This window comes from Struthio camelus, chromosome 3 (assembly GCF_040807025.1).
Source record: "Struthio camelus isolate bStrCam1 chromosome 3, bStrCam1.hap1, whole genome shotgun sequence".
Classification (NCBI taxonomy): domain Eukaryota; kingdom Metazoa; phylum Chordata; class Aves; order Struthioniformes; family Struthionidae; genus Struthio; species Struthio camelus.
Window position 1 is genome coordinate 87392014 of NC_090944.1, and position 25218 is coordinate 87417231.

Below are 25218 nucleotides of genomic sequence, written 5' to 3' on the forward strand. Positions count from 1 at the left end.
CTTGCAAAGAGCTTGGACCTGTAAGGAATTGCCCAGATGACACTCCCATGACACCACTGGCAGTGGTGGTCATGTGGCACTTAGAAGGACAGGGTCCTAACTGATCTTGCCAAAGACCCAGAGAGGATCAGTGGCAGTGTCCAGAAGATAAATTCTGAATTCAGATTGCAGTTCCATTCAGCAAATCAATTAGATATGTTCTTAAACTTCAGCATGTGCTTACCTGTCTCCTGGAACTTCCTGACTCCCAGTTTCTTGCTTACAGCAAGGGCAATTTTGTCTTGGACCCTGCTGTCGTCATTGAAGTCAGTGAGAGTTTTGCCATTAAATTCAATGTGATAAGAATCAGGGTCTTAATGTATACATTAATTTTTAATTTCTTTGTACTCACCTGAAATTTTTGAAAAACAATACCTCTCATTTCTCTTCAGTGACCCTGTACAGTCTGTGCTTTTCTATCTTGAAGCTAAAAATAATAATAAAAAAAACTCTCCAAAGACATTTGCCAAGTTTGAGAGACTCCTTTTAACAGACAGTCGGTAACAGTTGCAAGTTGCTCACAACACTCTGAAACTAGCTATGGGCAATGATTGTTTTTACTGAAGAAAATAAAATGACCACAATTATATTAAACTGCATTCTCTTATACTTGAAACTTGAAATTGGATCTGTGCTGAAAGGAATAGATGATAGCACACAGATGTTAATGTAATATACGCTAATACTTGAAAGTAAAAGCCACAAATTATACTAGTCGTCTTTACTTACATAAGTAACTATTGATCACTTCATCATCTGTTAATGATCATACCAAGGCAATATAGCTACATGGCGAACACTATATTATTACCATAGGCCCATCCAAATCCCAGTCTAAGTAAACTAACGATATTCCACCAAGCTACATTTCCCTTATGGGTTTTGATCTGATATGCTGTTTTCTTCCATTCAGCTCATAAGCTGTTATTTCACATTGCTATGCATTATTAAATACTTAAAGATGGTGATCCTCACATCTTCATAGCAGGTGAGATCCTCCCCAGTGTAAAATAACATCATACCACTACTGCCCTGGGAACTACACTGAGTAGCTTCAGGCTGAAAACACAACACACTGGGTTGAAATGTACAAGAGAATTAACTGGTATAAAGTAATAGCTGGGAGAATAAACAAATAATTAAAAAAAAAAACGTGTTCTTATAGTAACTGTAACGACAAAGCAGAATTATTTCTGATGTTTTTAAGAAGGTTCAGATTAAGGTCCTTATTGTAATTCCAGTGTTTGCAATTAATTTCCTCCTTGCATAAGAAACCCCAGCTTTGGTTTTTAACTTTCTGGAGAAACCTTTTTTAAAACAAGAAGGATATACATTATATATATTTGTGCTGTCCTCCTCAGAGCTTGGTAGCACCCTGAAGGACAGGCTGATGCTGAAGCAAGCTCTGAGGAGAGCCCACAGCTCCACAGGGCACGGAGGGCTCCCCACCTGACCTGAGGGGATGCTAACGGCGCTCATCATCCCACAGGTATATGCCAGATCAGAGTGTAGCGAGACAGCTTCCAGGAGTCTTTATTCTAAGTAAGCCACTGTCCTACAAATCAGGTTAAACCTTCCCACTGCCTGTGTATCTCTGCACACACACATATATGCACCTGGCAGCAAATTAAGCCACAGACCTACAGTATTTAATTTTAAGCCTCTGCACTGCAGAAGTCATTAACCAACCATTATGTATGATACAAGGCCTGACTTTTCTGATTATATTCCCTCCTTGCTTAACTTCATTCTTTCAAAGGTTAATTCACTTAAAAGTATTCATTCCCTGGTACATTCTTATACAAAAAAAGAAAAAAAGAAAGAAAAATAACACTGTTAGAAACAGTTAAGTTTGAAACCATGGTAGCAGGGACCAGACAGCAACAAGTAAAATGCCTTAATTTCTGTATAAAGTGTGATAGTCTGCATATGAAGAGCAGATTCAGCCACTTCCCCACTTTCTTCTCATATTATTGCCCAATATTCTGCCCTGCCTAATTCTCCTTCTGTGCTCCCCTCACCGTCAATGGGCACAGAGAGGCAACATTAGCAGAAAATTCATCCCACCTTCCTAAGAAATTTATGCCAGAGAGAAAGATTCTGTTGATTTTTAAAGGTGCTTGGCTCTGTCTACTGGTTACAAAGGGAGCTGAGATGACTTGCTTAGACTGGACACTTTAGCTTAAAATAGCTAAGTTTACGTGGGAGGAACCTCTCCCTGAACGACCTACTAAAAGGCACCAGGGCCTGTGGCATGAGGAAGTAAATTTGCATTTCCCAGTCCTAGATAAGCATTCAGACCAAGGGATGACCCAACTTGCTGTTTATAAGAGTGAAAGAGATTTTTCAAAAAGGCAGCAGATACACTACATGCAACTGCACAGTCAGTATTGCCCCTCAGCTCTACCGTCACTCTTTGTGTCTTTGCTTGGGAAGAGAAGTCCAAAAGATGGTACGATTTCTTAGACAGGATCACATTGCAGTATCTCAGTTGTGAGATCGAGTCCTTCCGAAGATCAGAAGGTTAAAAACAGCCCATTTGCCTTGCTTCCAGATGAAAGGATACACAAAGGAGAAAATCTCTGCTTGACACTTGCGCATACCTTAAAATAAACCTTGTTAGAAGGCTTTGTCTGTATAATAAACAAAACTGCACTCTTCCTGATTCCATTTCAATGCTGGGGGGGAAGGGGGCATAGAGTATACTAATCATGAAACTAGAAGGAAGTTGTGTTTACATTATTCCATTCGCTTCATACTTCACTGATTTATTGAATATACATCTAGCCATTACTTGAAACAACCAGATAGTATGGTCACCCTCTGAAGGAAGCAATGGCTTGTGTAATACTGATTCCTCTGGTTTCCTGTAGAATCCCTCAAATCCCTATCTTCAAAGGTATCATTTGCTATTGATCTCTACTGCAACAGAAAGCATATTCTAACACACACACTGGAAAAAGCTAAAAATTATAGCAGGCTGGAAAACAAGAATTCCGTTTTGCAAAAACAGGCTGAGATTTTGTCATTTGAACTTGTTCTATACCTGACAAAGGAAGAGGAGAAGTCATCCCGCCAACTGATGTTCACAACGTGCACCTGAGATGCACAAGACTCAAGCAGACGTCTCTTGCTGGCTTGCCCACAGCAATTTTCTGAGCCTGCCTTTCAGACATGCCAGGGGACAGCTCTGACTGCCACCCTGGATTCAGTCTCTCAATACCTTCCATTAGAGCTCTTCTATTTTGTATACCAAATTGGCACAGAAATAGGATCAAACAAAGCTAGGACTTGGTCTCTGATCTACCACATCCCAGGCGAGAGCCCTAGTCACCTGCCTACGTTTAGGGAAAACTCCAGAAGAGATTAAGAGAAAGGCTGACTATACAAACTGCTAGATGAAGATGCTATTTGGCATTCAGAAGATGCAGGTAGAAAAATCTCTTCCCATCTAGGATTTTAATATTAGTTTCTTATATTTCAGGTAAGAGCCTAAACAGTGGAATCTTGGTAATGCTGGAGTGAATCTGTATCTCTATCTAAGGACCCCACTGAAAAATGTCCTATTTTGCTGAATCAGTGTTTCTTGATGAGTATTCAGTGTTTTTAAAAGAACACAAAGAGTGCAAAAGTTCTGCGAGATATTGTGGTGCAGCTTTCAGTAGCCTCCTCTGAAAAATTATATATGTTGCCTAGAGCAGTGCAGTACTAGTTAAATAGCACAGAGTAAAAATGACATCAGCCCCCAGGATTTGCATGTAAGTCACCCTCCCCCGTCCAGTCTTAAGTAAAGAGTTTGAGGGAGTCCAGGCACTGGGAAAGGAGCTCTGCAATTTTTCCACATATCCCAAGACAAAAAGAGAAGAGAAACAGTTATAAAACCTTGTTGCAGTCTGACATTTTGGAAGGAATTTCTTGAGCTGAGGTGAGTTAGAGTAAGATGGGGGAAGGCAAGAATATCCATACTAACTTCAAATCTTGACAGAGGGCCTTAGGGATTTTTTGTCTCCTGATGAGTAGCTTGCACTTTAGAAGACTTTGTGTTTGTTTTTTGTCTTGTTCAAGATCCCTTTGGATTCTGGTGGCTGCGATGTTATTAAAAACTACCCCTATTGTTGTGAGGGTTGTCCTGAGCTGGTGGCCTCAGGTTGAATGCATGCCTTTCAAGTGGCTTGAAATCACTCAATGTCACACTGACTCTTCTGTTTCATTTTCTGCTTACTGAGCACAGAGCCGAGATGGATGCTTTCACTGGGTCTGTCACCTGCAAAGCCTTGGAGGGAGTGCCCAGAAATAAATGTGATGATTTTTTTTCTGCCCTACTAAACTCTGTGGAAGTTGACTTTTTCCTAATGTTTCTAGAATATTCTGTGGTTAAGGAAAGAGATCGTATACCTGTCCTTTTGCACACTGCATCCCCACATGCATGCTTTCTATCAACCCTCAGCATGAAGACAACCTTTTCATTTGGCGGCAGCCAGATACACATTGTACCACTGTCCATCTGACTCTGATGTTTGCCTCCATTGTGCTCTTGGGAGAGTTCAGATCCCTCCCTCTGACAGTGGGAACAGAGAAACACTAACTGTTACCTTTGTGATAGCCTTCCCTGCTGCTCAATCCACTGTCTTGCTAAAGCTCTTCCATTTTCCTTTACTTTATATTTTTTTCCTTTGAATTACTGTGACTCCAGTGATCAAAGCTTGCTCTCCTTTTCTTCTTCCCTGCAATATCCTATCATGAATGACTCCGGAGGTATATAGCTCTCAGGGCAATACCACATAGGTTCCTCTAGGAAGCCAAGCCAATCTCTAGTAGATTGTCATCAGATAGTGCTATGGATATATTCAAAATGAATAGAGAATAACAGTTTGGATTGTCTCTGGGTGTGTAGCGCTAAAGATCTGGTGCTCTGTGAAGGAAAGATTAGTGAGAAAGCCCCAAAGATGGAAAATGGGAACAGAGATGACTCTTCTGAGAAATCCCAAGTGAATGATCTGTCACTCTGGGTAAGGACAGGTCAGAAGAGAGAAGGGCTCAGTACAAAGGACTCTGGTGTACCTCTTGGTGAGCATATCTCCTCCCCTTTCAAAGAGGTGCACTAGAGTCCTTGGTGCTGAGTCCGTGGTACCAGGAGCGGTGATACCTCCATGCTGTGCCCGCACTGCAGAGAGAAGTGAGCTACAAATTCTTCTTGACTACCTTATGAGGAGGTGCAACCCCAAGAAGCAGGTTTCCTGCAGGCTTAAGACTGCTTTTTCTCAGTGTTCCAGTCTGCAGAAATCTTAAATGTTACCTCCATTATGCTTCCCATAACTGAATAATATTACTTGCTTGCTTGCTTTACAAAATGTGTATGGATCACGAGATCCGAACTTCAGGATAAGAGCTTTCCAAACTGCCCCATCAAAAAGCCCGTAATTTCTGACCTTAAAACAAACAAACGAACAGAGGGAGGGAGAGAGAGAGAGAAAGAAAGTAATGTACTGTCTCATTTGCTGTTCTTTTCCTCCTATATATCATTCCCTTGTGGGGAGTCACTACTGATGGTGGTGCAGGGCTTGCAGGTTTGGAGTTTACTTTTAAGTGATACACACTTTTTTATGAAGAGTAAGATGAAAACCCTCAAGTATTTTCACATTAATTGTCAGATAGCTACCTAGTCCCTTCCCAGCTGAGTGACAATTTAGAATTGAAAGCCTGAAAATCTTTTCTCCATTCACATCAACTTCTGGGTCCTCTAAATATTTTAGCACTGTTCCTCAAGTTGATGTTAGTCACAGTAATTGCATAATTGACTATTTCTGGCATCTAAGGGTCTTGCCCATTTTTTATCACACCAATGTTTCATCTTCCAGTTTATTAAGCAAAAAAAAGACATCAAATTTAAGTAAGAAATTAAGGAAAGGGATAGTGTTTCAGCAAATATTTTTTTTCTGGTAAAGGGAAACATCTCTGAAAACTGATCTCAGAGGACATCAGGAGCCAATGGAAATATCCACGTTTTTAGAGCTAAAGAGCCATCTTTCTGGCTCATTGGTCATTGGTATGTAGACTGAGGAATGAGAAGAATGCAGAAGCCCAAAATTACATCCACTAAATGGTAGTTATGCAACTACAAGTGGAAAAAAGAAAAGAATTCAAAGTTGTTGTAGGATATCAAGTGCCTTTTGGAGCACTTGATACACACAGCAAGAGAATAGTCAAGATGAGGCAGTGAGCATTCAGAAACCAAACCTCACCATAAAGGTATTTTAAATGGTTTAAATATCTCAGCTTCTATTAGGACACCCTGTCTCATCTGCTTGTTTTAGTGACCAAAAAAAAAAAAAAATAGTTCCTGCTTCAGTTCATACTACAGAGCTACTGCTGCTATGGAAGAGCAAGCTAGATACTAGCCCACTTCATGCATCATTGACAAAGTTGTCAGCTGAGTCCCTGGCTGCAGATTCTTTATTAGTAGTGACAATGCGAGAAACAGAAGGAAACACAGCTTGACTTTCAGGGCCCAATCTGAATTCCCATTTAGAAAAATAATCCCTTTACTCATAAACTGAACAAATCTGATAATGAGTCATCAATAGCAAACAAATGGGGAACCCCCACAATCTGCCAGAAGGGGGTCCATCTGACTCCACTGAATCCACAGTAAGAAGTGCAGAGAGGAAGTAAGAAGACAGAAAGAGTGCCTGCCTCTCTCATTCTGTGGAACTGTACAGCAGGTATATACTTTCTATATGGTAAAATATTTCAGAAACATGTGAAATGCTCATCAATTATTAGTGTATAGCTGTTACAAGAAATAAAAGCAGGAAACACAGCAGAGAGGTAATCCTGCCTTGCCACTAGCCTCAGAAGGTCAGTAGTCGAGGATGGTGACTATCTTCAAAGTCAGGAAGAGAGGTGGGAGCTTGCCCACCAGATCTGTCCATAGGGATTTTTTGCATGGTGGAGAAAGGACGGTTGCATCTACAACAAAAAGCATAAATTCCAAAATGTCTCGCAGAGAGAGCATCTGAACAACAAAAAAAGCTTATTTTGCAACTACAAAAATGCTGAATTTTGAACATTTCTAATTGAAAAGGGGCATGAGATTGCTGAGTCCAGCTCTGTCAGCATCCAAGGGCCTAGAGGAAGCCTTAGGAAGTAAGGGTAGAGCTGAAGGGTCATTCCCATTACACAACCAAGAGCTAGAAAGAGTTTCACCTACAGACTGGTCTCTCAGCTCCTATAATCCCTGAGGCTCAGGGGAATCAGACTTTTGCTGTGAGAAGAGGAGCCAACAACCACATTTCCTGGAATGTCAGCTGGCAAATTGTGCAAAATGGCAAGTGCAGCCATAATCAAAAAAAAAAAAAAAACAAAAAAAAGTGAGGCTTTGGTTCAATTTCCTCATTTTTCAGCTCAAAAATAGTAGTTTAAAATCTATAGTGCCATTTTGCTCCATGCATCTTTTCTACCGGAAACAGAAAGTTCTACTGCAAAGTTAACTTAAAGTTTGTTTAGCTGTTTCTCAGATTGTATCCCAATGCACTTTGCAGTCCTCCACCCTCAGTCTGCTGTTGTAATACTTGATATGGCACATGCTCTGTGAAGGCGTGAAAGCTTTAACAGCACAGAAATATAATCTAAAACGTCTAGCATCTCCTAGCTATAGTTACTTTCCTGATAAATTTGATATGTGAATTATTTTGTTTTAATGGCTGACGTTTGAATGTGCAGAACTCTGAAAAGCGGAGAATTTCCATTACAAAGCTCTGTCCTGTACTGTACTTTGAAGTCATAATCACTACAGCATTAATTCATTCAAGCAGGAGAAGAGCAGATTGAACTCCGCTCTGTCCTACCCAGCTACAACGTGACACGTGAGGATCCATTCCCTCCTCCATCCCAGGGCACCCAAATCAGGCTGAATGATGACCTCATGCTCTTCAGCACTGGGCAGAAGTCCAAGTTAACTACCCTAGAGATATATATTAGCCCCTGTAGTCAGGGGTCTGTAGTCATTATCAATAAATAGTCATTTGCTGTATCAAATGCTGTAAGCCCTGTATAATGATTTACAGTGTCTAACACACTGTAGTTTTAAGCTCAGTAGTGCACACCCTAAAGCTGCAGCAAAGATTAGTCCTGGGTTACTTATGGTACATTTACAGTACTGTTTTAAGTTGGGAGCAAAGTGTGCCTTTGAAGCAAATCTGCAGACCACCCTCATTTAGTGTGCTTTGGTTCATGTTTCAGAGCTGTCTTGATATGTACAAACTGAATATCCTGCAGAAGAAACTAAACTGGAAGATGTGCTCCAGCAGCAAATCTAAGGTGCTCCAGCTGCTAACAGCACTTCATGGGACCAAACTAGAACTCCCACAAAACAATCCTCCTCCTCACGCCCCACCTCTTAAAATGTGTACTTTATGGACGTCACAGCACCAACCATTTGCCTTTATGAATCTATTTCTTTTGGGTCACACTCATTGCTAATACAGGCATAATCGTGCTCCCCATTGAGCCTCCAAACATATCTAGAGAGCAAAGTTAAGGAATGACTGCAGCATATCTTGAAGATAACAAAGGTTAGCTGTCGGCACAAGTGGGTACCACAGGCACCATCACCTCCTACTAGCAAGTAGGCAACAACCCTTCTTCCCATATGGTTTTAGGTAACAGCCAGAACAGCAACACAGCCCCTTGTCTGTGCTATTGTTCTTACTCAGCGTGCTTGTAGAGACCACAAACACTTTTGTCTGCTGTGCAGACACACCAGGAGCTTCTGTACATTTACCCATACATTCTGCTTCTTCTGCCCTCTCCAAATTTTTTCCAGCCTTGCTTAACCCGATGCAGAGGGATTTCCTCTCAGCTTTAGAGTGACTTCCTCACTGCAAGGCAGTTCCATGTCAGAATTTCACTTTTTAGACTGGATGCCTGGGGAAATGGGTTTTATGCTCATGGCTTTCTGTGTTTTTGGACAAGTCACAAAAATTCTGTGCATCTCTTGTTCAGATATTTAAAATGAAGGCTGTCATTCTTCTAAACCTCTATAAACCAGCCAAAATGTACTATAGCAAAGTTTAAGCTTACCGATTTTCCAAAGGCTTGTATTTCACAATAAAAATGTTAATTCAAAAGATTTGGGATATCCCTACTTATGTCCAAAAATGCTTCCAGAAAATCACCTTAACAATAACTCAGTATTTTAAATATTGAAAATTTGTCCTAGCTGGAAAACAATTTGGGCAAAATTGTACTGAAATGAAAACTATTTCAGACCCTTAATAAAGGGATATTTTCAGTTTTCCCATGAATATTACAGAGTAATATTTTTGTATTTAATCCAAGTCAGTCTGCCCATTTCTCAGTCAGCATAGACACGCTGATCAATTCATATCTGAGCAGGCATCTTTCTTCCTACTGTGTTCAATTTCTCCATTCAAAACCATCATTTAAATAAATAAATAAAACCTTCCTTCATCTGTGTTCCATGCTACAACAGTTCTCATCAAGAACAGCAAAGGTTTTCTGGATAGGTCACACCTTTAAACCTAGGAAATAATTACTAGCAGGCACTCCTGCTGTCAAGCAATCCTACATTTGCCTAACTGAAGCCCAAATAACACAAAATCAATTTGGAGGTCTTGTTAAAGCCTTGTTTTGACCTCCTCATTGGTGTACATTGTTTATCTTTTTCAGCTTTAACCAAGTCTTTTATCATTTTAAATTCTCCAAGTCACCTTGAAGTCTTCTTTTTTTGCAGAGAAAATGTCAGCATTTGTTTTTCCTCTGCCTTCACTCCCATTAAAAATATTTCTCATTTATCTCAAACTGCCTTTTTCTAATCACTCCCATGAAAAGTCACTCAAAAATGTACAGCACAGAGTGTGCCATAACATGTTCTTTGTTGTTATGGAAGGATTTTTGGAAGGATTTTTAGTGGAAGGTTGCTAGAAGAATTTTTAGGTCCTACTCTGATTGTGAACCTTTTCAAAATTATTTTGGGGGGGCTGGGTTTTTGTTGCCTTTTCAAGTTTGTTTGTTTGTTTGTTTTTTTAATTGTGCCATAAATTTTTAACTAGGATCTTGAATGAACTCATTGAATAACTCGCCTTAAAACAACAGTGGAGTGATTGGCCCTAAGCGTTTGCCATTCATTGCATTTTCATTGTCATAATCTGCCCGAAACCTTCCAAGTTAGTTAATTAAGTCTTAACTTAAAGTTCCTTTCACACATGGCTATCTCTAAACAAATTATGCTTTTTGAATTGCAAGGTATTCCCTCCCTAGAGCCACGCAAATTGTTTCTAATATTATACCGCAATTGACGCTAAGGAAGAGGCTCTGTAATTTCTGGCTGTGTATTGTGGATCTCCTTTTGCAAACAGTGACCAAGTGACACTGTTAGGTGGTAAAAATCTGACTCATCCTTGAAAACTTAAAAAAATAGCTGTTTGGGGCTGTTCTAATTTCCATCCTCACTGTTCTCTAAAAGGGGCATTTTACATAACATAGGCAGAGTCACCAGTGCTCACAGGAACTTGAACCCAGAGCAGAAACAGGACACTCCTAGAGCAGTATTTTGCCTGTGTCTGATTGTTGTAGGGGAAGCTGTGTGATTATTATGCACATGAACATTCATATGCATGCATGTGTGTACACACATCCATACCCTATAAGAGTTACCATTTCAAAAAGTCAGCACTTATATACCAGCCTACAATTGCCTAGCACTTAAAGTGCAGGGAATTGCTGTGTTATTTCCAACATCACTGTGCGGCGATGGGGGGAGATAATGACTTCTTAATGACCACCGCTATACATAAATGCACAAAATAAACAGGATATGGTTATAAACAGTTATGTACAAACAATAAGACTACTCTGAGCTTATACAGGCTCTTCCATTTCAGGCACTTGAAATAATTTTAGCAGCATTTTACAGGTGAGAAACAGAGGTAGGTCTCGGCCAATGCTACAAAATTTTGCCGGGATAATTATCTCTGGTAAGAGCATGAAACTACTATTTCCTGCAGTTCATGTCATTATGACTTTAAAACCCTCAGATCTGAAGCAGCTATTTTGATGATGAACACTTCTGTTACCTTCATTTGTATCATCTGAGGGTGGAGGGAACAGCACTGGCAGAAAAACATTCTATAAACTATGTTGCATCAAAGTGGCATCTCAGCCTACCTAGCTGTACCAGCTAATTCTGCCTTTTAATTAAAAGGCAATGTTAGAGAAAAGGCTGGACAGATCCTTGAAGGAGAAGAGCAATACAGCAAGTGGGCTGTGTCAAGAGTAGCGTGGTTTCTGTGCTCACTCAGACCTTTCACCTCTTTAAGGATAGGTGAAAATTGCCACCACATGTCTGCGGCAAGAGTGGTGTCTGTCACTAGGAACTGCATTGAGACCTTGTCCCCATTGCACACTGATCAACAGTCCTGTACAACCAAGCCACAAGCTAAGATCAGCTCCCATCACTGCTGACCTGCTGTGAGCTTTCTGGAAGATCAGCTTGTAAGGTACTATTGATCTTCACATAATTTCCTGTTTTAGAAATGGGGGATTGCTCTGAAGAAGCCAGTGGTATAATCTTTCATCAAGGTGGCTCCTTCAAGTGCCTCCCATCGAAATACAACTGGATCTTAGCACGTTATCTGTTTTTCTTCTGCCAGAAGGGGGTCCATCTGACTTCATCCAATCTGTTTTCTTCCGAGCCTTTTTTAGCGTGGGCACCCCCTTCAAACATATTAAAAGATTCTCACATTTTTTCCAAAAAAAAAAAAAATTAAACTCCCTGTTGCTTCTTTTCTCAGTTACTGTCTTTTAAGTAGATAATCTAAACTTCTAAGCTGCTCGCTCACATAAATATCCATTAGTATGTCCAGAATGGCTTCTGATTTTGTAGGCTGCAATTAAAAAAAAAGGCAGAGGAGAGCAACCCTTTAAATAACTGCAGCAACATGCTCCTATTGTCACAATGCTCATAGTTATTATTGTGAACAATGTCTGCCATTAAAATCTCCCAGAGATCAAAGTTTTAACCTTACAAGCCTCTTTTATCTGTAAAGGCCTTCTTGATATAATTTTCAACTGCTCTGGGGACCTATAGGGGGGTTTTAGCATAACCTGACTGCATTCATTGTCCTAAATTTCCACCAAGCTGTCTAAGTTGGGGACAGAGCCAAATCTCCTTTCGCCTTGCAAATCCCACAATGTCTCTGCAGCTAAAAGGAGGATTTGGTTTTACACAGAATTTCTCACACTCAAGGTATCTTAAAGGTTCTTTGCAATAAGAGGTAGAACAATGATGACCCAGAATTCATGACAGCAGATGAGGTAGAAAATCAGTCGCCAGCTGTTGTCTGATAGGAACGGTTAACTGGGATCCCTGGAGCTTGGATCTAGTCTTTTTACTAGAACTATTGGCCATCATGCTGCTTTTTTTCCACTATCCTTCTTTTCACAGGATTTTTAACATCCAATGGGCTGCCCACAAGAGGTGGTCAGAAATAAAGCCAATTTAATGACAGATCAAGAAGATGTAGTCTTTAGCAGAGCAGTACTGTGACCCCTGTGCTTTTTATTATTATCACTGAATCTGAATCTTGGTATGAAACATGAAGCCACAAAATTTCTGATTGGGAAGGAAAAGAAAAGTGATAACTTGTGTCACCATTTGCCCACTATTCCCACTCTAGTTCCTCTACATCCTCACTTTATCAAGCCTTTTGTCAGCCCAGTATAAGCCAGTAGGTTAAAATATGACACAGCACACTATTTAATCACATCTGACACTCCAGTCATACCATTCTCATCTTTGAAAACAGATCCAGACCAGCAATTAGATTATGTATGCACCTAGCATGATTTTGCGTGACAAAATAGTTTTGCTTCTCCCTGTTGACTTCCCTTTGGCTTACGTTCTAATCATTTCCTATAATGCTAACCATTGAATACATTATCATTACCTTGGTACCTCTAAATTACCTCTAAATTCTCTTTTTCCCTCTTAGATATTTATACAGTGAATTAAAATCACAGTAGGACATCTATGACTTTGCTTTCACTTGCCGAGATTTAAGTTGCCTCTCTCATCTGTTGATAGATGCATGTAGCATAATGCAAGCAGGATATTAAAAAGCTAATTCTTTTTCTTTCCCTTCTTTAAATATCTTGCTTTTTTTTTTAAGGATCAGCTAACTCGAGTAGCTCTTTTGTATTCCTTTATTAGCTTGCAGCATGCTTTGTTAAGCATGACATAGCAACACAACTTAAAGTGGACGAGGTTGACCATGATGAATGTGTTTTTTAAAAAAGACTAATCCACCATTTAGTCTGATTTCCCCTCTCCTGTTATGGCTTTTTTAAAGTGGGCAAATAGCAGAATGACTTGGAAGATTTTTGCAATAACGACAATTAACATAGCAAGAACTCCACTCATGCCTATAAAAATTACTAGAAAGGCTAGGCTGATTTGTATCTCCTGAACTACAGTATATTTCAAGAGAATGTGCTCTATAGGTAGAATTCAGTTTCATTAGAGCACTACATGGATTTCCACTACAGAGAGGCTGCTAAATCTCTCACCTTCCTCCTCTTTGCAGCAGGAGAAAGTGAGATATAAAGCTAATGGTGGCCCCACCATTACTATCCATGCTGGGTCACTAGCATTGCACATGTGCACAGTGGGCCAACAAGTACAGTGCTAGGTCCACAGTTATGACTACAGAAGATGGGAAGCAATGCTGGATCTCACTCCACAGACTTTATTGCCAGGAGTTCCAATTCAAGCCAACAGTGCAGTACGGGGTGCAGTAGCTCCACCAGATTTGATTGGAGATGCACAAATCTGCATCAGCAGAGGATCCGACCCAGTGAAGTCAAAGAAGAGAAAAAACAGAAAAAGTGACAACAGATAACAGTCTCGTGGTCTCATGCTCTCCATTAAGACACCATTAAACCCAGTAGCGCTCTCCCAGTTGGAGCTGCTGGGTCAGCAAGCAAGGACTTGGCAAGTGGACCTCTGTGGCAAGCAGAGCTCCTGCCACAACACAGGCATTGCACTGCACGACTACGGGCTGCAGGGTGAGGGTATAGTGCTCCCTACTGCAACACATACAAGGAGCAATGCAGAGCTCACAGAGCCAAAATCACTCCCAGGATAGGCCGGAAACTTCCCTGGAAGTCAGCAGAAATGCATTCACTCATACCAGCAGGAATCTGATGGTTTCCATGGCCATCCTTTTGCCAACATCCATTTTTAATGGAAAGCACAGGAGCTTTCCGTTCTGCCTCTCCCCATAGCTACGCAATGCAGAAATTAGCCTTATTTTATACTATAGGTGAAATCCTCAAATCACTAAATTCAATGGTAATTGTCCTCTTGACTTCACAGAATCACGGAAGGGCTGAGGCCAGAAGGCACCTCTGGAGATCATCTGGTCCAACCCTCCTGCTCAAGCGGGATCGGCTACAGCAGGTTACCCAGGACAGTGTCTAGTCAGGTTTTGAATACCTCCAAAGACAGAGAGCCCACAACCTCTCTAGGCAACCAGTTCCAGTAGGATGCTTCATTAGGAAGTCACACTGTGCATCTGCAAAAAATCAAATAAATAAATAAATCACTAGAAGTATGTCCAAGCATGCACATGCATTCCTTTCTTGGGGACTCTTTCCTCAGCTAGGCTGTGAAAATCTCAAATTTAGCAGAAATTGTACAGGAATGTCTTCAGTAAACACAGTCTCGGTCTGCAGATCATTTGCAAACACTTTGTCTCACTGATTCACCATTCGTAGTTCACGCTCTGTTGATTTCTTACATAAGCTGACCTCTTAGTTTCTGAATGATTTATGTAACTCTACCACCCAGCACAAAATCTAAATAGGAAATTTTACACTACATGAGATATTCTCTCGGTAAATATTTGTGCATTTCAGCTTGACATTTGCCTTACACAGGAATAAGAAACCTCAAGCACTCAGATGACTGTCAAATGCAGACCCAAATGGGTTGCAAACAAACCCACTAAATCTGAATTCACTTTCAAATGTGAATAAGTATTCACAGAAAACTGATCATAAAATTCACTCAGCACTCACTAATAATGCTTGGGAAGTGTATTTGCTTATTATTCTCGCTGGTCAGTGGGTGATTTTTAAAAAAAGCTGCATTTCTTGAAGTTCACCTTCTCCTAATTTATGGCAAATGACCTTCCCATTCACCCCATTGAAACTGCATGTTATCAGCTGCTAAAGCTTGCCCTAAGCTTCTCCTGCCTTCCTTTCTCTTCCACTTACAGGCCTTAGCCCTGCAGGTCTTTGAAGGGGATCTCCCTGGGTTTTCATCAAGGAAGGATAAACAGAAGAGAGTTGGGAAGTTATTTGGGCATTCCACTTAACAAATCCTCTGTTTTTTTCAAGGAATGAAGAAGATATGTCCCTTGAGCTCTTTTGCCTATTCCTGGTGTGTAATAGAGTTGTGGGCCGTAATCTTTAGGCCTCAAGTTTGTTTCAAGCACTAGGCAGTGAGACCAGTGTTGGCACCTGGCAGCTGATCTAAACCTCTCATTCACAGCTTCCTATGGCTCCGTCAGGCTGGACCCAGCGCTCCAGATAAGGTTGCCTCATGCTACTTTAGGCCAAGCGTTTCGTGGTCCTGCTACGCTTTTCTGTCAGCAAGACTTTTCTAAAATTCAGTTCTGATTTGCCGTTTTAACGTGCCAGTTGCATTCTAATTTACTGTTTGCCTAATAGAGGGCAAATAATTCTCTTGCTAGTATTTGTAATCTTTGTCTATTTATACCAAATTATCAAGTCCCTCTAATCAAACATACTTTGTTTGGCTAAAATTCAACTCTTATTTGTTCCTACCTCTCTTTATCTGCTTACCATATTTTAGCCCAATGTTGCTTTTCCAGTTCCTCAAATTTAGCATCTGCTATGTTTTCCTTGGATCTCCAGCCACAAAACAAGCCTGAGGCACCTATCCTGCACAATCCCGAGCCCCTACTCCAGATCACTGAGCAGTCTCACTGCATCGAGAAGTAAGTGGAAGCTGAGTGCTCCCCACAGGACTGCGCCTGCATCAGGGCTCCACTGCTTCTGAGACCATGACTCTGCTTTGCGTGTTCCCTACTTTAATCTTTTCCTTTCCTCATGCTTGTGAACCTCAGAGCCCTTCAGATTTTCCACCACTCCTTTAATGAAGTTCGTTGTGCTCATTTTCATTTTGTTTGCTCCCCCATAATTACAAAAAAAAAAACTTTTTTTTTCAGTTTGCAGATTACTCACTTAAAAGGCAAAAAAAAACCCCCAGTGAATAGAAATGAGAATTCTCAACAACATTTAAGATACATAAATAAATAAATGAATCTGTAGACTTAGATTCTAAGGGAAATTGACCCAAATTACTAATTAAGTGACAAATTAAGTGATGACTGCTGTCACTATAATTAGCATTAATAAAAGCTGCTGGATGTTCAGATCTATGCACACTTAAGCCAATTATTTAGGAACCTATAACCTAACTTTAAGCCTAACTTTAGGAACCTATTTCTGACAAATTTGACCAAAGTATCCTCTAGAGAGAGAAGCAAAGTGAACCAAAAAAATTTACTGTGAGTCACTGTAATATTCCATACTTGCAATAAAAACAACGGCAGCTGCTTCACAACAGGCAGAAAGATTCCTCTTTATTTAAGGGGATAGGAAGGAAAAAAGAGACAGAAGGACTCTTTCTTTCATTGCTGTGTTACTCAAGGTGCAGGTTTCAGAGGATATTTTAGAAGGCTTTCAATAATACATGGCATTACTGGCAATGTTGACTGACATCATTTAGAGCTAATAGGGCAAAACAGGAATTGACACAATTTTTTCTGATTTTTTCCCATTAAAAAAAATCCCCATAGATCCATTATTAGTTCCAGAAAAGCAGTGAATTAACCAGATATATTTGATATTGGGTTCAAATTCACAGATAATGCTACAGTGCAGCCCTGAAATATCTAAATATTTTGACAGCAAGACTGGGCTGGAAATATCTTTATGTCAGCACGTCTTGTGCAACTTCGCATTTGCCTGTTCCTGGTCATTTTGCAAATAGGTTGTTTTTCTTCATAGCTTATTGAAATCGGTGAGTTTTACACCTTCCTGAGCTGTTTCCTTGATGTTTTGACACTTCTATTTCTGCTCCTGATAAAACCTAGGAATTATAGAGGTGCAATTACAGGGGTATCCACAGAGGTAACTGGCATTTTGGAGATTAGGCAATGTTGAATACAGGAAGGTGATTTTATCTGAGCTAGGCGGCACATCCCTCATCAAGAGCATACAGGTATAGCAATGAAAAGAAGAACTTGCATTTCGCATTTCTGCTAATACATGCAAAATCCACATAGCCATGTTCAGCTGTCAAGGCCCATGGATGGTTTAATTGTAATTTACAACTTCATCCTGGGTGGACTCCAACCCTGCAGCGACTCTCCCTCAGTTTGTACCTAGATGAGACTTCAGCTGCTGCTGCTGCTGCTGCTGCAAAAATGTCTTTACCTGCTGTAATAATGTTTTACCTTTCTCTGAGCCCCTACAAAAGAAATTGTAGCTCAGATACTGATCTCATTACAAAGAACAATTCTTGAGTCTCCCATATCATAAATGAAGTCTAGTGAGGTCCACAGCCAAGTGGAGCTAAATTCTCTTGGCACGTAGCCCTGTTACACTGCCCTGTTACAGTCTGAAATGCTTTTTTTCCCAATCCTGCTGTGGCTGCTGGCTCAGGCAGACACTATGAGCTGACTCTTTAGTCTCAGTCAGGTTGTCTCACAAATGGGAGTGACCAATTAGATTATCTTCTCTTATTATCTAATTAAATTTTACTTCATCTGAGGAGTTCCGTCATTAGAGCATTTGGCGGCATTCACAACTGGTGTGTGAGGAAGAAGGGAAAAGTAAGAAGTGATTAATAGGCAGCAATAACAAAGGAGAAGGAAAAAAGACCATAAAGGTCTTTTAAAACTTATTTCAAAATACAAGACAAAGTAGAGAAAAGAGTAAAGGAAAAACACATTAAACAGCGCATGAAAAAGGCCATGTTGAAATAGGCAGAGTATAACTCACTTCCGGAATTCACTGCTGCAGGAAGTGACTTTTAAAGACGATTATTTTGAATCTGAGACCTTCTTTGGAATAAATCACATTCACTTCAATGAGAGCCCACCCTGGAAAAAAAAAGAAACAGTAATCAATCAGGAATCATGAATATGAGTTTAAAGGCTTTCTCCAAAGTTGATTTTTCAGGCCCATTGTGTAGATCTATTTCAGTTTCTGGATCATTTAGCAGATAAGGAGTCCTGACCTTCTTTCTTGCCAGCTTAGCTGCTGGAAGTGTGTGCTTAATTCACATGCTAACAATCCTAAGGACATTTTTATTGAATATAATAACATAGTAATGCAGCCACAGTTACTGATTTTTATGCGGTAGGAAAAAGGCTACCTTAATTAATTTTCTCAAAACATTACAAGACATCAAACTTTATTAAACTAATCACCAATTTGTGCTATAATTCTAATCCACTTTAAGTTGTACAAATGAAATTTTGAAGTTTCTAATCTATAATGCTCTATTTATTTATTTATTTATTTAGTCAAAGACATGTTGGAAGCCTGTAGTTTAACATTTCAGAGCTAGTTTCTACTCAAAAAAAGTCACTAAAATTTTTTTCTTTGCTTTTCCCATCCCGTTCATACACTGCTGTCTTTAAAACACTAGATGATTTCCCTTACAGCGCTGTTCGAACAGCACAGACAAGGGTGGCCACACATTCCTGGCTGCTGTAGAAGAGCAGGGATGTGAGTAGCAGGAAAAATGTAGAGTCAGGGGAATGGTAAATATTAAGACCATTGCTGTTGGCTGTAGTTACAGTTAAATTGGGCGACTCTCATCTACATTGTAAACTGGCGGGTCCTGACTGCTGCTGGAGTCGAGTATGCCCTTATCTGCACACCTTCTTGCAAGACAGGTACCTTCACAGCACTGAAGTCACTCAGTGTTTATTTATGAATGTTACTGGTTCTGTTTGTCTCTTAGTTCTGAGGAGGCTTATAATGTTAATTCTGGGATAGGATCCTTCAGAAATATACTCAGGAAATGCTATAGTTTGGAGAGGATGTGGACTCTAAGCAACACTCTGAAAATACTTGACACAGGAGAGGATCCTCAACCTTGATGTTCCTTCACTATCATGAACTAATCTGAGAGTACAGCCTGAAAGAGTGAGAATTTCCCTTAGCATTGTAAAGGGCCAGAGATACCACTGGTCTTGCAGCAATGACAGTGGAGTCTAGCTCCACTCCTCTGGATGAATATTGACAGTCTCTGTGAATTAAGTCGATGATCTCATTCCAGGTCATCCTATATGTGAATACACAGTAGCAACGGGCACACACCTCTCTGCCGTGCCACAAGAGAGCCTAAAGCCTGAACTGGCACAGTCACCAGTCTCTAAAATATCTGCTCCTTCAGCTCTGGAGTGACTACTGCCAGCCAAGTAGGACAGAAAATCTTCCATTGCTGCTATCCGTACTTTCTTTTTGTAGATTAATATAAGATTTTCAGGGACCAGTAGTTATTTCCTTTGTGGATTGCTATCTTTATTTGAAAGAAGAGGGAAAATAGCTTTTTTCTTTTTAATCTGTTTAGTGAGCTTTGTCATGTTTTGTTAAAAATGCACACACTGTGCGTTCAAGAGAATGGGACAAAATGCACGGCTAAAGACTTCTTGGAAAGACATTAAATTATACAGTATACAATTATACAATAAAGCAATGGAGATGCTGAGCCGACTTTCAGTCTTCAATCAAACGACATTTTTTCCTTCCTTTAAATTCTTCTGGAATTCTTTTTCTGAAACTTTGTTTAAATTCTTCTGCAAAAGACTAGAAATTCCCGAGAGAAACTGATCACATAATCTAAAGAACATTATTTTACAGTATTTTACAGATATTTTGGATCAGGTCACTGACTTCTATGGCTTTTATGACAGAAAAAAGATCCAAAATTTTAACCCAAAATTTCAAAGTTCAGAGACGCTTCCTGATGTGGGGTTTGTGCCCTCTTCACTGTTCATAAGACAGAAGCTGCTGCAGATTTTTCTCTCTCACTAGTATTCTGCAAGCCACCAGTAATGACAGATATTTTTAAAGCTACAGTTAGCAAGACAGTATATATTGAAACTCTTCCTTTTTATTATTGCTTTTGATGCACACAAATCCTTTAAGAGGAGTTTTAGCAATTGTTCTATTATTGCATGTCTCCTTTCCCCTTCAGATGAATTATTCATACTTTGTTGTCATAGCAATCCTTTCTCTCTCTGAAATGTTTAATAACTAATGTTGACTCCAAACTAGACAATGAATCAAGTTGTAACAAAAGCTTTATTAACTAATGTGCTTTAAGGTAGGTGCATTGTTTGTCTCCCACCTACACTTACCTTAAGCGGTTGACAGTCCAGGCCAGTGATATTAATGACGACAGCAATGACAGCAAAGACACCTGTAAGAAACATTCTTTACATAAACTAATTTCTTAATACCTATCTCCTTGGCAGAGTAATGAATGTCCACTTTTTTGTTAATCTCAATACTTTTAAAAGCAACAGTGAAAAGCCACTGCTTTCTGCAAAGGACTCCCCTTTGTGACAGATGTGGTACTGGGGCTCAGAGGGACAATTAGGACCACACAAAAGGTGAGGTCTTAATAGGGGGAAGGGGGGCACAGCCATTTCCCAATGTTTTAAGCCTATGCTTAATTTAAATACCCATATACCCATGTGGTCTTATTGTCTAGTTGTCTTCCACACAACAGACCAAGCAGAAGTTGATCCAACCTATCTGTTCGCATTACTGTGGTGAGTAACGTGACTGATATTTACAGCCAAGCACTGTATTAGAGCACATCATAACCTTTCCACCTACTATACAGCTGAGGAGGCAAAATCCGAGGGCAAAAAAGTATCCAGTGACTACACAGATTTGAACTTTTCCAGCTATTTTTACAATAGTGCCTTTGGGGAATACAGTCATACAGGGTAAATATCTCTTATTTTTATTTTCCCTAGCAGAAAGATAGCAGGTTCTTTGGCAACAGTGCCAGGTTATGCAACTGTAGACATAAAGCTGTGCTAATAAAGATATTTTTCCTTCCTCTGAGGAAGCTAGGTAACCAGCAGCTGCAGGGTACCACTCTCCCAGAAGCAGCAGTGGCTCCCATGTTTTTGGGCCCAACCAGTGGCGCACTCGCTCTGACCCAACAAATCTATTTCATGTCCCTGCATACTTTTTTGAAGTCAGTGATATTATACTTCAAAACCTATTTTGAGCTCTCTGTTTGGGTTCTACAGTCACATCATCCAGCCTATATTCCCTTGATTTGATAGAGCACTGGTCTTCCCTATGGCATTTCAAAAGCTGAGAAAGTGGCACTGTCCACAAGAAGGAAGGACAAACTTTGTGTTTTACAACAGTTCAGTGCAAGCAGCTACGTAATTCCTATCCATACTCACCTTGCAGTTTCATATATATCCAGAACTGTTTTCCTCTTGGCAAGAACAAGGCACACTGTTGGTCTTAAGCAGCTGACAAACTGTACTGCAGCCAGAGGTGTGTGTACGTGGTAGTCAAATTACGGGTTAACTCGTATGGCTGTATGGCAGGAGGAGGGGACGGTTCTGAATGGAAATGGAAGGGCCCAACTCACACTGTCAAAGTCAGCCAAAATTTACCCAAGAGTCAATGGAATCCTTGTTCTAAAACTGCAGTATCTGGCCTGTAAGTAGTAAATCAACTGATACAACAACCTATAAACCTAACCTTCCAGCTGAGAGGCCTGACAGACATGTAAATCATTATAGTTTCTGATGCTTGTTCTAACTCAGTCCTTTTTCTTGGGGGAGAGTTTATAGGAAAAACAAAGGCTTCCATTTTAAGATAGCAACTGCCTCAAAACCTAAGTAAGGCATTTGGCATGAATGCCTTATTTTTGCCCAGCCTGCTGGGATAACAAATATTATCGTCCTAGGCCAAGCCCACATGACAAAGATTTCCTTCCAGAGAGAAGTGTGAAAAGTAGTTGTGTTCCCTAGCAGTCCAGCAATGTTGGCAAAACTCCTACCAGACAAAAGATGTCATTTAGAGAAGTGATGCTAGGCGCCCGCGGATGTCTTCCTTTTGCTAATTTAAGCTTCCTGTCTACCTGTGGTGTGTTTAGGGGAAAAAGGGGAACTTTGCCAATATAGCTGTCAAGAGAACTTCTGTGAAGACCAGTTGTTATGCTGAGAGATGGGTATGAGGGCACAGCATCTTTTCAAATTCATTCCAACTCTGGAAACATTTTTTTGCTGTCATTATCTTATTTTACTCTTTCTACCTATAGTTTTGGAAGTGTCTACAACCAACTTACTCCCTTCAGTCAGGGAAGGTAAGGCAAGCTCAGCAAGCTTTGCCTCTGCAGAAACTCTGATTTGCTCTTCTGTCCATATGCAGAGTGGTATATCCTGCATCATTTATTCATCCAGTTTAGTTTATGTATTTAATCTAACAAGTACTTCATCTATTCAATGCCTTGTTGAAAAGGTCCACAGGGTCCTTTCCAGGCTTCTGAGACAGGTGGTAAATATAAAGCAGAATATGCATGTAAATAATGGATTGTGATATTTTTTGACACTAGTGTTCATTATGGAGGGCCTATACCAAAACCTAAATTATTATAATATTTTTTCATATATCATTATTTGCTACTTTGCATCTATTTTACTACATAAATGTGTAATAAATGGTCTCTGGGTTAGACTATATTCAACTTTTCTAGCATATTAAAATCAAAACAAGTGATGTAAAAGAAGAACAGAAATTTAATAAAAGTATCTTGAAGATTGAATAGACATTTCAGAATTTTGAAGCAGTCATTTTCCATGCAAAATAGAATGAATAATACAGTACACAATATGTGGCTGTGCATCAGTTTGAATTTAAATCATGTTATTGGTTTTTAAATCACATAAAAATACAGGCCTTGTCCAGCAAACTGTGCCAGCTAGTGAGTTCACTTCACAATTTGAATTCAGTTATTCTCATTGAATCAACAGTGATTATAAAAAAAGCATATGCTGAAGTTTTGGTGGCCAAGACTTACCTGAAGAATCAATCTCTTAGAGTTCTAGCACAGTCCCACACATTGTTTTTTGATTCTTGGTCTTCTACCAGGCCTATCTTTGCTTTTTTTTGTTTGTTAGGCTTTCTTTTTTTTTTCAGATCACTTACTGAATAAACTACCAGAATGGTCTTAAAACTCAGTTTTAGCTTCTATGCCTCAGCTCACCATTATAACACCTAGGTACCAGAGCCATTGAGTGCATACACTGATTGGTTCTGAGATTTTCGTGATCCAGTAAATTAAAAGGAAATTTATCTTTCTTAGAAGTCAGGTGTCCAGTTGCTTCTGTGGACCAGGCAGTGTCTTGCAGGATCATTACTGTGAGAAAAGGAGTTCAAGTAAGCTCACTTGCGGTGCATCAGATGCAATCCATCAATTCTTTGGTCTTTGATAATCCTCCTAGACAGCTCAAAAGCCACAGGATTGAGAAAAGAGCTGAAGTCTGGAAACAAAATAGTCAATAGTCTCATCTCATTCTTGTGCTGCCTGTATAAGTATGGCCATAGGTCTACAGTAGGGAATAGCCTTCTATGGAAATATTCTTATCTCTCAACACACACTTCAGAACTCTTTCATCCCATTTTTGTTTCCAGAAAGCAACAAAGAAGGGCCTATAAACAACTTCTAAGTTCATATTCTCCTAAGTAAGTTGTAGCAGCGTGGCACATTTCTGTGAGAAATGTATATTCTGTGAGTCAGCTGTACACAGCTTTATACCATCCATTCATTTATCCCATCTCTGATGAATACTGATTTGGACTTCAACAGCCAAACAGGCCGAAGGCCCAGCATCTTCATCCTGCTATATCTCTCGGGCATAGCTTTGCACATGTGATAGAGAGTTCGTCCTTTCTACTCCCAGGTATATGGGGGTATCTCAAGAAGCAACATCCAGAGCTGCAATTTTTGAGGTCCAGTCATCCTCAAAGCCACAGCAATGATGTTCCAAGACTTCAATGCAGGAAGCTACGTCATCCTTTCAAGCGGCATTCACTATGTCTCTCTGTTATTGCCTCAGACACATAGCTTTGAGTTAAAAGCCATTAACCATTACTTAACATTTACTAAGCAGCAGCCTAGCTCAGGACCTTAAGAATTCCTTCAGAGAATGGATGACCTGAAAAAGTAATATGAATAAAAATACTGCATATTTTAACTTGTCTTTATTGCCACAAGGACATACCTTAAAAGCAAATGGACGCATGAACCTGTGACATCTCTCTGCCTCCCATCAACTAGCAGACTCCACATCAGGGGTGTCTGTTCTTCAGACAATCGTATTTCATCAGAACAGAGCAGCTGAGAGACCAGATTTATGTTTTCCTGGCCTGGAAGAGAGAACGCCATCTATAGCAGTCCATTCTCTATGGAACACCTTGCTGAGGGAGATCACAGTGCTTTTGGAAACCAATGTGTCTGGCTCGAAAGGGAAATCTTGTGCACTTTTCTCAAGACTCGTTAACCTAAAAAAAACATACTGCTATTGTTAGGAGGGAGAGAGAGAGCAGGAACACCTTGATTTTTTTGTTGTTCCACATCTATGTTTGACATACCTTAAAAATATGATCTCTGGAAGAGCAGGAACACAGTGGCTGTGCGGCCCCTTATCAGCATCAGCAACTACAACTCATAAAAGCAGTACTCTGCCATGGGGGACTGAAAACTCCCCTGTAGGTAGACAATATCACTACTGGTGATAAAAGACTGTGTGTGCGCAGCCCTCCACTGCCCTGTACTTTTACGCACGCTAATGAGTGCATTTGAGCTCCGGGACAGGTTGCTGGTCATGGCTGGACATGTCAGAGGACAGCAGGACCACCGTGCTGCCACCAGCCAGAGAGCAGTTGAGTTCTCAAACTGTGATCACCACTCACACCTCCTATATACCTGTCCCTCCAACAGAGTTTGGACGTAAACTTTCTTCCTATTTCTGGGAAAGGAAAAGCCTGCAAGCAGAAATGTATGTCCTCAAG

General features: G+C 40.2%; 1 long non-coding RNA gene across 1 annotated transcript in view; it reads right to left on the minus strand.

Moving 5' to 3' along the window:
• Positions 1–14123: 14123 nt before the first annotated feature.
• The window catches only part of LOC104147977 (uncharacterized), a 150567-nt gene continuing 139472 nt past the window's right edge, over positions 14124–25218 (minus strand). Inside the window, exons 3-6 of the long non-coding RNA XR_695015.2 lie at positions 24429–24573; positions 20526–20587; positions 18154–18254; positions 14124–14633 (exon numbers count right to left, since the gene is read on the minus strand). This is a non-coding gene — a long non-coding RNA (uncharacterized lncRNA). The remainder of the gene's footprint in view (positions 14634–18153; positions 18255–20525; positions 20588–24428; positions 24574–25218) is intronic.